Source organism: Aotus nancymaae, unplaced genomic scaffold (genome assembly GCF_030222135.1).
Source record: "Aotus nancymaae isolate 86718 unplaced genomic scaffold, 86718_ANA_hifiasm-v0.15.2.pri h1tg000051l, whole genome shotgun sequence".
Taxonomy (NCBI): Eukaryota; Metazoa; Chordata; class Mammalia; order Primates; family Aotidae; genus Aotus; species Aotus nancymaae.
Genome location: NW_026988465.1, coordinates 24146350 through 24158962, shown reverse-complemented (window position 1 = coordinate 24158962; position 12613 = coordinate 24146350). Strand labels below are relative to the sequence as shown.

At 47.9% G+C, this 12613-nt stretch overlaps 1 long non-coding RNA gene across 3 annotated transcripts; it reads right to left on the bottom strand.

The window, feature by feature from the left end:
* Nucleotides 1–28: 28 nt before the first annotated feature.
* On the bottom strand, nucleotides 29–9494 carry LOC110567352 (uncharacterized). Of its 3 annotated transcripts, none has more exons than XR_002477813.2 (3): nucleotides 9254–9494; nucleotides 5046–5307; nucleotides 29–3974 (listed from the first exon to the last, which is right to left on the bottom strand). It is a non-coding gene; the product is annotated as an uncharacterized LOC110567352 (long non-coding RNA). The 3 variants fall into 3 exon arrangements; XR_010337585.1 differs by lacking the exon at nucleotides 9254–9494 and adding an exon at nucleotides 8726–9245; XR_002477814.2 differs by lacking the exon at nucleotides 9254–9494 and adding an exon at nucleotides 8211–8663.
* Between the last annotated feature and the right edge of the window lie 3119 nt (nucleotides 9495–12613).

The following is a 12613-nucleotide window of genomic DNA, read 5'->3' as shown; positions in this document are numbered from 1 at the left end:
ATACTTAAAGATTACTCTCCAAATTCATAATATTTTTATTGCTATGCTTGATTGTATACAAGTAACAATTTTAATGATGATTCAATGCAGAGGAACTCATAACAATGAAAGCCTATGCCATCCCCCAAGTTGATTGTAATGTGCATATCTATTTTTGTTGTTGATGCTGTAGTTAAGTAGGCTATGGAAAGCTTAAAAGAATTATAAGCATAAAATTATTTTATGTTGTATACTTGCAAGTGGAGGTCAAGAGAAAACAGTGACAAAATTAGAAGCTATAAAAGAAGTTTTTGTTCATACATTTATTTTTCATAAATAATTGTATTACATTATTCAGAATTTATAATCTTCAATGTATTCAAGAATGATGCAACACTTTCTTTCTTTCTTTTTTTTTTTTAAGATGGGGTTTCACCATGTTGGTCAGGCTGGTCTTGAACTCCTGACCTCAGGTGATCCGCCCGCCTTGGCCTCCAAAGTGCTTGGATTACAGGTGTGAGCCACCACGCCCGGCTGACACTTTCATTTTTTAAAATGTCAGTAAGTATAATACAAAGAAAAGCATCTGTTTAATCTTACGATAAATGGTAATTCATCAAAAATGTGTGTGGGAAGGTTCATAGTTTTAAAAAATTGGGGAGAATGGTGGGTAACAATATTTTGAAGCCTCAGGGCCCAACTTGGCTAACAAGTAAGCTCCATTAAATCTTCAGTTTTTATCTTGTGTCTATTGGAAACTGCTGGGAACAAGCCCCAACCCTGTACATGGTGCTCCCTGTTCCGGCGGTGATGAAGGAGTGAGAAAAGGAAATAAAGACAGAGACACAAGAGTGGAAGTTCACAGCATGCGTCCAGGGGTCTAAGGCACTCTCGCTAGGGGTGGTCCAGGTTGGCACTGAGCTCTGGGATCCACATGCTTTTATTAGGTATATACATTTGTTAATTGAGGGGTGTGGGAGCAGGGAGGGATGACGAGGGGAGGCCTTGAAACTATTGGGAGATGCCTTGAAACTAAGGTGGGCAAGATAGCCAAGGGGGAGAGGTGTGGTCTGCAGTATTCAGTAGCAGAAGTGATTCTTATGCAAACCTAGAACACTCAGTTGCTACCTGGGTACATTTGCATCAGAAACGTAGAGGATAAGGTGCCACCAGGTTTGACCACACCCAAGGCACCAAGGGGCTTTTATCTCTGGAGCATTGGGGACACAGAACAATTACAATTACTCCATATTCTGAGAACCTAGGCAAAGCCTGTGGCATTCTGGTAATCTCTCCCCTGCAAGCCTTTTCCTCCTTGCAAACACCTGTCTGCAAAGACCCTCCTGGATCTTGTGAGCAGAGATTGCCTCCCTTCTCAGAGATCTTACACAAGTCTTCTTGATGAGATCCTCATGCAGCCTCCATGTTGAGAAGGGATTTGTGGGACCAAAGCAGTATTTCCTGCTCTGCAACCACCCTGTGGTGTTCCAGGTTTTACAGCGCTCTCAGATGGTCTTTACCTCAGGCCTCCTGTTGCCGCTTGACTTCTATTTTACTGCACCAATATTTGATATAGCTTAGTCAGGATATAAACTTAACTGTACAGCAAGCAAAGCAAGCTTATAATTATTTAACTAGAAATAACAAAGGTCTGCCCCTGGCCATCTTGACCCAGAGGAAAGCCCCTCCAAATCCAAAGAGGCCTCACTCAGACCAGATATTAAGACACAGCCTCCCTCAAATACTTGGAAGTTTTCCTAGAGGCTCAGCAGGGTCATGGAGACTAGTTATCCTCTTTGTCCTCAAAATGGAAATCCCAGAAACCTGAACATGGCCTGAAAACTTAGAGCGCTCACTCGTGGGTGCCACTGTCACTCCAGAAATGGTATGAATTCATCTTTCCACTTGAAATTTACTTGCTGGCCACCAAACTAGGGCTGAGCTCTTGTGGAAAATTTTACCTGACAAAAAACCCAAGCGGCACTCAGGGGAACAGAGGAACACACTTTATTAAGCCAGCGGGCCCAGAAGGGTTCACACCCAAAAGTCTGGACCCTGGCTAAGAATAAAGTACACAGTTTTTATAGGTGAAGAGGCAGGGGAAGTAACTCAGAGCTTTAGACAGCGCAGCAGAGAGTAGACGATGCGGCAGTTTTCCTTAAGGTTTTTAGCTAGTAAGAATAAGCTGAGGTACAGAAGCAGAAAGAGGCAGTTATTAGCAGAAAAACAGGGGCAGTTTTAAAATAGGGAAGTTGCTGACTATGTGCTAACAAAATCCTGGGCAAAACTTCCACTTCATCCCCCCTTTGATGCTCTCTTATGGATATTAGGGAGCGTCACCTTTACACCTGCTGCCTGTATTTAGTGGCTTGTACCCCCTGAGGGCCAGCAACTGAGCATTTGTTTTTCTAATTACCATGGCTTCAGTGAAGCACGGAAGTATGTTAATTAGGCAAGGGCTGAAGGCAAGGGCCAAGAAGATTATTAATAGCAAAACAGGAAGTGACATTTTACACCAGACATGGACAAGGACAGTCCCTCAAGGGACGACAATGATGACAGCACAACAGTAGAAAAACAAATGCTGTCAGAAGAGTTCCAAGTACTAAGATTTCAGTCCACATTTGCTGATTCGGTGGAGGCTCCCCAAGCTTCGGCCATGCCTTGACTAGTGAGCTTCTGGTTGTGTGACTAGAGCAGGGCTTGATGAGTTCTCAGGATTCAGCTCATGGGAGCATGATTTTCCTGGGGTGCCAGGGGTCTGATGCACAGTCCACCAGTCCAGCGATGTGTCCGGGCGAGCCCTCTTGGCTCTGGAATAGTGTACCTACAGAGCGACTCCTGAAACTTTGAGAGCAGTTGGGGTGACAAGGATTACAGTATGCGGCCCTGTCCAGACAGGCTGGAGGGGTTCCTTTTTCCAATCTTTCATGCAGACCTGGTCCCCAGGTTGGAAGGCATGTACTGGATTGGCTAGGGAGATAGGTGCTGTTTCCATTTCAAACTGACTGACCTGGGACAGCACCTTCCCCAATGCCTGCAGCTGGGACATCCTGCTTGTTTCCCCTAGCTGTCTGAGGTCCCCCCCAACTTTGTTAACCAGAGCGGGGGCCTCCCAAATAGGAATTCAAAGGGTGAGTAGCCGGCGGGTCCTGGTGTACACCGTGACCATAACAGGGCTAGGGGAAGCCTATCTAACCAGGAAGCCTGGGTTTCCTGACAGAGCTTTGCTAGTGTAACCTTCAGAGTTCGATTCATGCACTCCACTTTTCCTGAACTTTGTGTCCTGTAGGCTGTGTGAAGTTTCCACTTAATCTTAAGCACGCTGGTGAGGGCTTGGATGATCTCTGCCACAAATGCTGGCCCACTGTCACTGTGTATGGTGAGTGGAATCCCATACTGGGGAACAATTTCACAAAGTAGGACTCTCACTAATTCTCGGGCTCTTTCCATTTTGATTGGGAGTGCCTCAGTCCAGCCTGAGTATGTACGTACAAGGACCAGTAGGTATTTGTACCCTTCACTGGGCTGGACTTCAGTGAAGTCCACCTCTACGTACGTCCTCAGAGGGGTAGCCCCCCACCTGTTGTACCCCTGGGGCAGGTTTCAGCCCCTGAGAGGGGTTGTTTTTAGCACAGGTAAGGCACTGATTGCTTACCGCAGCACGGAGTGTGGGGAGGGTTGCATTATAGTATTACCTGTTGAGTAAGCTCTCCAGAGCAGTTTACCTAGGTGGGTGAGACCATAGCACTGAGCAACGATGGTGTAAGCCAAATTCTTAGGGACCACTGGTCTGTTGTCAGGGAGTAGTCACCATCCTCCAGCACTCTGCTTTGCCCCCTTCTGCTATGCCCACTGGTTTTCTTCCTTAGAGTACTCCGGCTTCCCCACATCCTCTCAGAGCCAAGGGGTGACTGTGAACAAGTGGGCGGCGGCCTGCACAGGCCCTTTCTTCAGTGCGGCTGCCTTAGCTTCTCGGTCAGCCAGCGGGTTTCCTGTAGAGATAAGATCAGTGCCTCCTTGGTGACCCTTGTAATGTATGACAGCCACCTTTTTGGGCTTCCAAACTGCTTCTAGCAGTCTGAGAATTTCTTATTTTTGATTCCTTTTCCCCTGCTGTCAGCAGCCTTCTTTCCTTGTATGTCACCCCATGTATGTGGACACTTGCAAAGGCGTGTACTTGGAGTCAGTGTAAATACTGACCGCTTTACCTTCCGCACGGCACAAGGCCTGAAGGAAGGCATGTAATTCCGCCCATTGTGCTGACCAGCCTCTAGGCAAGCAGGCTGCCTTGACCACTTCAGTGGCGGTGATGACTGCATACCCTGCATACCTCTCTCCCCGTTATGGACATAGCTGCTTCCATCAGTGAACAGGTTTAAGTCTGCCTTAGGGAGGGGACAGTCCTTGAGGTCTGGCCGACTAGCAAACACATCATCTACCACCTGCTCACAGTCGTGGTCCAGGGCTCCCTCTTCTGTGGGTAGAAATGTGGCCTGGTTGAGGCCACACACGGTTTCAATGGTGACCCATGGGTTTTCACAAAGCAGCCCTTGCTAGTGGGTTAAACGGCATTTGAAAGCCACTGATGCCCCTGACTTCTCTCCTCTCTCTCTCTCTGTCTCTCTCCTCTCTCTCTCTTCTCTCTCTCTCCTCTCTGTATCTGTCTCTGTCTCTCACCTCTCTCTCTGCCAAGGCCCCATGGTCTGGGTGAGGTCCCCAAGTGCTGTTTAGTTTCTCTCCTGAATGAAGAGATTGAATTGTCGGGTGACATCTGGAAGTCCTAGTGCTGGGGCATTTTAGAGCAGTTCCTTGATTTCCCAGAAAGCCATGTCTTGGCTATCATCCCACTCAAGAGGTCTATCTTCTGGCCCAGTTAGGACCCCATAGGGGGGCCTTGCTATGCCCAAAAAGCTGAGAATCCATATGAAGCAGAAGCCTGCCTCCCCAAGAAACTCCCGGAGCTTCCGCTTGGTGTTGGGAGTGGGCATGGAGGAAATCACCCTTTTTCTCTCTGGTCCCAGGGACTGGTGTCCTTTGGTGATTATGAACCCCAGGTTCCTCACCTGCTGTCTGCAGATTTGGGCCTTAGTCATCCCTGGGGTGTTCGTCTCTGCCCAGACTATAGGGAAGGTGTCCAGGAATTCTGGTGGGTTTTTCTCTGACCTCTCAGCAGTATGCAGTTTCCATTCTTCCTGACATGAAGTGTGACTGCCAGGACCAGGCCCCGCTTTGGCTCACTCAAAGTCAGACTTGCTGCGTCCTTTTCCAACCATATTGCGTGACAAGGTCCAGATGTGGAGAAGAGGGCTTCAAGGAAAGCTTCTTCTGGGAAAAGGACGAGGCATGGGGATTAATTTTCTTGGGTATGTGGGAGAATTCCTGTGAATTGTTTGCCTAATTTACTTTCTTGCTAATCAGAAAATTAATTATTCAGCTAATGTAACACTGAAAAAACCCTCTCTAACAAACACACGACCACCGAATGTCCAGAATGCGTCATAGCATCCTAGATGTACTAGGAAAATAATTTAAGCCTGGAAATCCCATTAAGCAATTTATGTTAAATTTACAACAGGCAGAAATTCTACAGAAAAAAGTCACTCCCTCACCCATCCTAAGAATGGAAAAACAAGTGAAGAAGCATGAGTACAAAAATCTACTCCCACCGTTCAAGGACCACCAAGGGTAGCTTATAAAAGACATGAAAGATTGTGGTACCCCCCTAAGGGAGCCATGTTAACAGCAAAGTAATTAGGTTCCCAGAACCACCCCTACCCTACACAGGAGTTTATAATAAAAATGGAATAGAAATGATCAACAAAGACGGTATCCGGGTTCCCTATTACACATTAAACTTTATGGAATGCTTAGCACGATCAGGACCCCCCTGATGCTTATGCACTAAAGAACAGAAACTATCCATCCTGAAACAAATAAAAAAATATTTTAACAAGTGCTGCCAAGGAGAAGGAGACCTGTATGAGAAAATTAAACAGGACATAAAAAATTTGGAACAGAATAAAAACCACAAAGTGTGGTCAAGGATACACTAAGTTCAGCTTGACATCAGTGTCTTATCACCTGATAGATCATGCACTCAATACCTCTTTAATCGAGATCATAAAAGTTACACATTAACATAGAAATAGGACAAGACAGTAATTAAAAAAATTCTTTCCCAGAACTATCTTTGAAACAAATTATTCTGATGAACTTTCTATACCTATAAATCAGTAAAACATAAATGATTTTTGTCTACTTAATGTCTAACTCTGTAACCACAAAAGTCTGATGACCTCTGGGCTCCCGGTCAGCCAGCACATCTGCCGGGGACTCTTGGCCAGCAAGAGGGTTCCAACCTGAATAGGGGAGTGCGCTGGAAGAAAAGAGAGAAAGAATAGAGAGGTCCGGAGGGTCAAGTGGGCTTTTGCTCAAATGACAAATTTATTTTGCACACAGTTAGTATATATATCTTTGTACTACTTCGTTTGCAGGAACAGACACCAATATCTCATACATCAACGGGAACAGAAAGTCCTGGGATACAAGCTTAGGCAGCAGATAACACAATAGTAAAATCAGGTACATAATCCGATACAATCAAGTCGTCCAGACAGGTCTCATTATCAGGTTGGGGAAAGCTAAAGTTAAAAAGTTAACTTTCTATGCAGGGCACCAGAGAGGCAGTAAGCCTGTTATCTATGCAAACAGCAGTCACAAGAACAAGCACAGGACTCAGCAAATGGGTAGACAAAGTCATAAAATGCAGAAACAGAAAATAAACACAATGTCTTCTCAGACCACATAGGTATCACCTTATCGTCTAGCAAAGTTGCTTTTAGATATCCTTTGATCTCAGTTTAACTTTCCCCGATCTCGACTGCCTCCAATGGGAAACTGTGTCTGGGCTCAAGCTCACCATATGGGGAGGCCCAATTCCGAGGGGCTTCACATGGGAGCGATCCCCACAATGACCTAAATAGCTTCCTGCTTAACCTGTATCTAAGCCAAAAATAAAAGTATAAAAAATCACTGTCACTCGCAATAAATTGGAGCAGATTTCACACAGCCTTCGAGTCGTATAGTTCTTCTGCTGCCTGTTGCTGACACCTAGCCCACCTCAGGGACCCCTTGGACTCTGCCGCGGTTGGACCGCAGCACAGACTGGCTGGTACCCTGGGGTTCAAAGGTGATTTGCACCCCCAGTTTGCCTAACAAGTCTCTTCCTAGAAGAGGGACAGGACATTCCAGCAGGTAGAGGAATTCATGGCGTACCTGGTGCCCCCCTAATTGGCATATCCGATCTTGGCAGAATGGCCCGGGCTATACCTGGTCACCTGTTGTTCCCACAACAGTTGCCTTCTGGTTGCTAAACAGGGCAACCAGAGTGGTGACCACCGAGTACTCCACTCCGGGGTCTACCATAAAAGTTATTGGGTGGCCCTCGACCTTCATCTTGACCATGGGCTCTCAGGGTCAAGTTTCATAGAGCCTGGCCCGTCCTAGTCTGAGTCCATCCCGGCCAAGCTGATCAGGTGGGCCTGGCTAGGCTCTGGCTGGTATTCTGCCCTCCCTTGTTGGGGGGGAGCAGTGTCCCATCTGGGACCATCCGCTTGGGGCACTCGTTCTTCCAGTTTCCCACCTCTCTGTAGCATGCACACTGATCTAGCTACAAGGGAAGGCACTCAGATCTCCCCCTTTTGTGTGTGGGGTGTCAGGCAAGATTGGTGGGCTGGGGGCTGATGGTGCCAGGACAAAAGGCAGTGGCAGCTCCTTCTCCAGGTCCTGATGAATGAGTTGCTTGGGTCCCTTAGTTTTTTGGGCTGCGAAGACCTTGCACTGTCACTTCCTGCCAGCGCAGAACTGAAACCAAGAGGGAGGGTCTGAGCTGTCTCCAACCAGGAATCAATATATGGGAACTGGTCCGGGTGGCCGGGGTTGTCAGTCACAGCCTTCCAAGCATCCTGCACCGTGGAGACTTCCAGGGTGCCCTCTGGTGGCCAGCCGACGCTAAGCGCCAGCCACTGTGATCTGCAGAGGGTTTTTAGCTTTCCTGGGATCATTTTAACCCCATAATCATCTCCAGAAAAGCCCTTCCTGAAGTTTTTGACCATACAATCTAGGACCGCGGGCTTAGATTGACTTTTCCCCATGATGTGTGTCCCCTTTTGAACGGTGACGCAAGACAGACAAAGGAGTGTCCCGTGAAGGACCACTCAGATGCCCACCTGGCTGCGCCCCGTGCGGGAACTTAGGTGCCTCTTAGCAGTCAGGGGGTCGGTATAATCCCCGACTCGGATGGAGCTCAGCTTGTGCTCAGCTCGATACCGCCATGAGCCATAGGAGGTTCGCCACGGAAACGCAGGCTCGGGCCCTGTCGAGCTCCGTAGTTTGCACTGTGGAGCTACAGACTGGAGGTTCAAAGCAGGCTCTTGAGCTCCCCACACGCTCACACAGTCACTCAGAGGTTATCACGTTCCCACCCTAACCCGAGAAATCCACCTGCCGTCTCCAAATGGAGCCCTTGGGAGGTGACCGGGTTCCCCTTCCGTCCGCAGACGGGCCTGACTAAATCCACCTGCCGTCTCCACATGGAGACCCCGGGAGGTGACCGGGCTCCCCTTCCGTCCGCAGACGGGCCTGACTAAATCCACCTGCCGTCTCCACATGGAGACCCCGGGAGGTAACCGGGCTCCACTTCCGTCCGCAGACGGGCCTGCCTAGAATTGGTCCCGGGCCTTACCTCATCCGGAGTTCCCCTCAGTTCCGTCCGTCTCCCCCGCGCGTCCGGCGAGCAGCAACGCCGGAGCAGCAGTGGTTCCCCTTCCAGGGAAGGAGGCCCTGTAGCAGCTTACGGGGTCGGGGGGCCCCTGCGAGCCGTCCGTCCTGACCCCAAACTGGTGGCTCAAGGGGCCAGCACGGTTGAGTTTCCCGGTCAGGGAATCAAATATTGCGGAAATTTTTACCTGACAGGAAACCCAAGGGGCACTCAGGGGAACGGAGGAACACACTTTATTACGCCCCAAAGTCTGGACCCCGGCTAAGAAAAGTACACAGTGTTTATAGGTGAAGGGGCAGGGGAAGTTACTCAGAGCTTTAGACAGCGCAGCAGGGTGTAGACGACGCGGCAGTTTTCCTTAAGGTTTTTAGCTGGTAAGAATAAGCTGAGGTACAGAAGCAGAAAGAGGCAGTTATTAGCAGAAAAACAGGGGCAGTTTTAAAATAGGGAAGTTGCTGACTATGTGCTAACAAAATCCTGGGCAAAACTTACACTTCAGATCCAGACTCTGAATTCCTGGGAAATTGTCCAGAAAGGAGAGCTGCCTGTTCAGGATCTTTGCGAGGGCTCCAGGGCGCAGACTTGTCTATTTCAACACATGCACACCTGAACCAACTCAACCCTGTTTGCATCGCCAGTGCGTTCCCTGTCTGAAGAGAACTGTGTGCTGAGCTTGCTGAACTTGAGAACCCTTAGGCTGCCCGAGGTGCAGTCAAAGAGTACCAGGATCCATAGGCCTGGACAGGAAGAGGCGCCAAAGCCCAGCTGAGAGGAAGTCCTTAGCCTTCCAGCAGCTACAGCAGCAGGAACTGGGAGGGAAAAGGTACACGCAAAGTCGTTTGCTGGGGAACGGGACCTCAGAACTGTTATTAAAGGACAGCTTTCTCCACCATTTTCCCATTCCACCACCAATGAGGAGGTAAATTGATTTCTGTTGAAAATATTGTTTTTTGGGGGGAAGACGTTGAGACTCCTGATGACTTTTGCCTGACTCCTAGAGGATCCCCGTGCTCCACTTAGAAGACCTGAAGTCTTGATAATCAGCAGACCTATTCCCCATTCGTTAAATTATTGAGCAGCCTACCTTGCTGTACAGGAACCCGAGATATCAGAAGAATGAAGAACAAGATAGTACGAAGAGGAACAGAGGCAGGTAATTATAATAATGCGCAGTGGGCAGGGCACGGTGCTCACGCATGTAATCCCAGCACTTTGAGAGTCTGAGGCGGGCAGATCACGAGGTCAGGAGATCGAGACCAGCCTGGCTAACACGGTGAAATCCTGTCTCTTCTAAAAATAGAAAAAATTAGCCTGGCGTGGTGGCGGGCGCCTGTAATCCCAGCTACTTGGGAGGCTGAGGCAGGAGAATCACTTGAACCCAGGAGGCGGGGGTTACCGTGAGCCAAGATCGCACCATTGCACTGCAGCCTGGGCGACAAAGAGACACTCCGTCTCAAAAAACTAAAAATAATAATAATAACGTGTAGTGGAGCAACAGACATGCCACTGGGCATTTTGGGGGGCACGGAGGATTATCTCCCCAGTCATTATGAACCCGCAAGGTGTATCCGCTGGAGTTTTCTTGCTTCCAGTATGAAGCAGATTCCTCAAGCTGCAAGCCAAATCCACCAGCCGTTCCGTGTGATGTGTCAATTTCATCATCAAACCATTTGGTTGGAAAACTCAGAGCAACCAGCTTCTGCTTCCAGTTCGTGCCCTGGGTCTCTGGACCCTTCCCAGGATCAGAAGGAAGGAAGCCCCTCTCGTGAATGGTTCTCTGCAGTATTTTTGCCGGGCAGAATAGGTGAGTTTGAGAAAATCTCATTTCCCACCTGAGAGACGAAATTCCCTACCGTTGGAGGTAGAGGTTTTGGCCCTGTCCTTGCTTTTGTTTTTCTTCTTCCCTGGTGGAGTGCAGGAAGGGAAAATGCAAAACACCAACAAAGGTTTGAAGAAACAGAATTACGGTAGTCGCAATCAAAATTACTTAAAAAGACATGGTTTCGGGAAGAGGAAAATAATTTCCTTTAGTTTTAAACAAAGAACAGCAACAAACTTTTTGGTTTTTTAGAATTAAAAGAAAGCCATTTTTCATGGGGCTGGTGAGCTCAGTTGGTTAGAGTGTGGTGCTAACAATACCCAGGTCGTGGGTTTGATCCCTGTATGGGCCAGAGAGGATGTCACCTTTTCTCTCCAGTTTTGCTGCAGTCACTTCACATTCAGCTACACGTTGGAAATAACAGCCTCTTCGACTTAAAGTCGGAATTAAATGTTGACGTCATTTCCTCATCTTCAGCAGCGACACTTACCCATTTCATTCCTGTTCTCCTCTAAAGGGCTTGGGAAAGAAAACAGAAAATCTTATGGAACAAGTGACACGATGCCTTGTGGGCCCAGATGACCAAGGGCAGATATATGACGTCTCTTCTAGTACTGATTAAACAAATCTAAGTTTGATTTGCTTATTAGCTTACAGAGTTCTCGGTACACTGAAGTTTATACCCTGAAATACAGCAGTGAGTGAAAAGCACAGCACAAAAGAGAGCAGCCTGTAGCTTGTAAAAGCACGAGCAAAAGCGGTAAAGGGAGGCCTAAAGTTAGACCGCCTGAGAGCGCCCATTAACCGGGGCACATCCGCAGTGTGGTTCCAAAGCAGGAAAACACTGCCTTGGTCCCACGAACTCCTTTCCAACATGGGCTCTGCATAAGGGTCTCATAAAGAGGGCTTGTGTAAGCACCCGGGAAAGGTCGTCGACCTCTGCTCACAAGATCCGGGAGGCTCTTTGCAAGTGGGAGCTGGCAAAGCTGGAAGGCCTTGATGGAGCACCTCCTCCTCTGCCTATGTTCTCAGGACGTGGGGGAATCTTGGTTGCCCTATGTCCACAGTGCTGAGGAAATAAAAGCCCCTTGATGCATTCATTGTGTGTGGTCAGGCCTGGTGGCGCCCTATCTGCATTTTTCCAGTGCAGCTGCATATGGATAGTGATCACTGGTAAAACTTGGTGTACTAGATGAGCTTCTCTTAGAAGACCCACAGTTTCAATGTATTCTAATGATGCATGCTTCTCCCCCTGGCTATCTTGCCCCACAGTACTTTCAAAGCCTCCCCCAGTAGTTTCAAGGCCTCCCCCAATAGTTTCAAGGCCTCTCTCGATAAACCCTCCTGCTTTTCACCACTCAATTAACCAGTATGTGCACCTAATAAAAACCTGTGGAAACCAGAACTCGGCGCTAAAGTGATCCTTGCACTTTACGTTATTCTCCTGGACCCACACTTTATTTCTGTGTCTTTATTTCTTTCTCAATCTCTCATCACCGCTGGGACTCGGGGCACCCACAAACAGGGTTGGGGCTGGTACCCAACAACGCCCTAAGAAATTTTAGTGAAGAAATGAGGGTGTTGGAGTGGGGCTAGCATATGTGTTGGATGTGTCTGATGCCCACTGACCATCTGAAGTCCATGTTGTTTTGATCCCTTTCTCGGGATCCAGCCTATGGAGTCTGCTTGTGGCTGTCATGTGCTTCCTCTACCTGACGGTCTCCTCACCCTCTGCGCTATTTTTTCAACACTGTTGAAAATGATATTTTTTTTATTAAGATAACCACAATGGGAAACAATGCATACATATTTTGCTTTCCTTTTTTTCATATTAAATTCTCAGTCGGTTCTCATGAGATTTTGGTCTTTGAGGACAGAATTTTTTTTTTCTGTCTTCTAGATCACGAGGTCTCAGAATGGCTCTGAAGACAGAGTAGGCATTCAGTAAATATTTGTGACGTGACTGTTGAAGACTCGCCATTAGAGTGTATTTTCAAACATTGGGATTTAGTTTGCCCAATCTGACTGATACA